This window comes from Zeus faber, assembly GCF_960531495.2.
Source record: "Zeus faber genome assembly, chromosome: 1".
NCBI lineage: Eukaryota > Metazoa > Chordata > Actinopteri > Zeiformes > Zeidae > Zeus > Zeus faber.
Window position 1 is genome coordinate 4,536,930 of NC_137193.1, and position 1,087 is coordinate 4,538,016.

Genomic DNA, 1,087 nt, shown 5'->3' on the forward strand with positions numbered 1-1,087 from the left:
GTTACCAGATGCGAAGATGGAGTTGTAAGCAGTGGTGCGAGCATACAGACCGGCGCAGACGGATTTGTCAACCAATGGTTTCTGATTAGGAAAAAGTCTAATCTTAACTGATGGTACGATGCTATCTGTTAGCCTAGCTATGTAAGCCGTGGTTACTTCCGCAAACTCGCTGACATCGCTGGAACTTGATTGGACCATATCCGTCGACGACACAACCGCTTTACGTCCCTTGTCACCACCGCTTTGCGCACACTTCTTTGTTTATACGTTGGAATTTAAAAAAAAAATTAAATGGTGGTGTGGTCCGACGAACCCAAAGGTGGGCGAGAAACTGCCTTGTATCCACTCTTATATGGAGTATTTTTACATTACATTGATCAGACGCTTTTATCCAAAGCGACTTACAATTGTTCAATCACCGACGGACGCAGCCATCAGGAGCAATGAGGGGTTAAGTGTCTTGCTCAAGGACACTACAGCATGCTAGCAGGAGGAGCCTGGGATCCAACCAGCAACCTTTAGATCACTAGACCACCAGCTCTACCGCCTGAGCTACCATCCCCGTAAACAAGTAGTATATACAAGTATATACAAGTAGTATAACAATGGTCCAAAGTTCTTCCCTCCCTGGTGGCACAAGTAATGTGTTGGTGGTAGCATAACTTTTTTAAGTTTGCCTTGAAGTCACCAGTTATCACCATCGCCGCATCAGGATGTTTTCATGCAGACAGTGCGTTGTGTAGAACAGATAGCGCTGCAACGGTGTCCGCCTGCGGTGGAATGTAGACTGCCATGATAACTCAACTGAACTTCTGGGGAAGATAGAACGGGCGGCATGAGATGGTTAGATGCTCGAGGTCTGCCAAGCAGGACCGGGAGAGCATCTTTATGTTCTTCAGATAACACCAATTATATTGGTCATAAAGCAAACTCCTCCGCCCGTGGATTTACCTGATTCCTTCGTCCTATTTGCCCGAAAAACAGAGAAGGACTCTGAGGGACAGATGACTCAATCCGGTACAAAAGAGGTAACCCATGTTTCCGTCAAGCAGATTATATTAGAATATCCCTCTGGAACATAATCCTT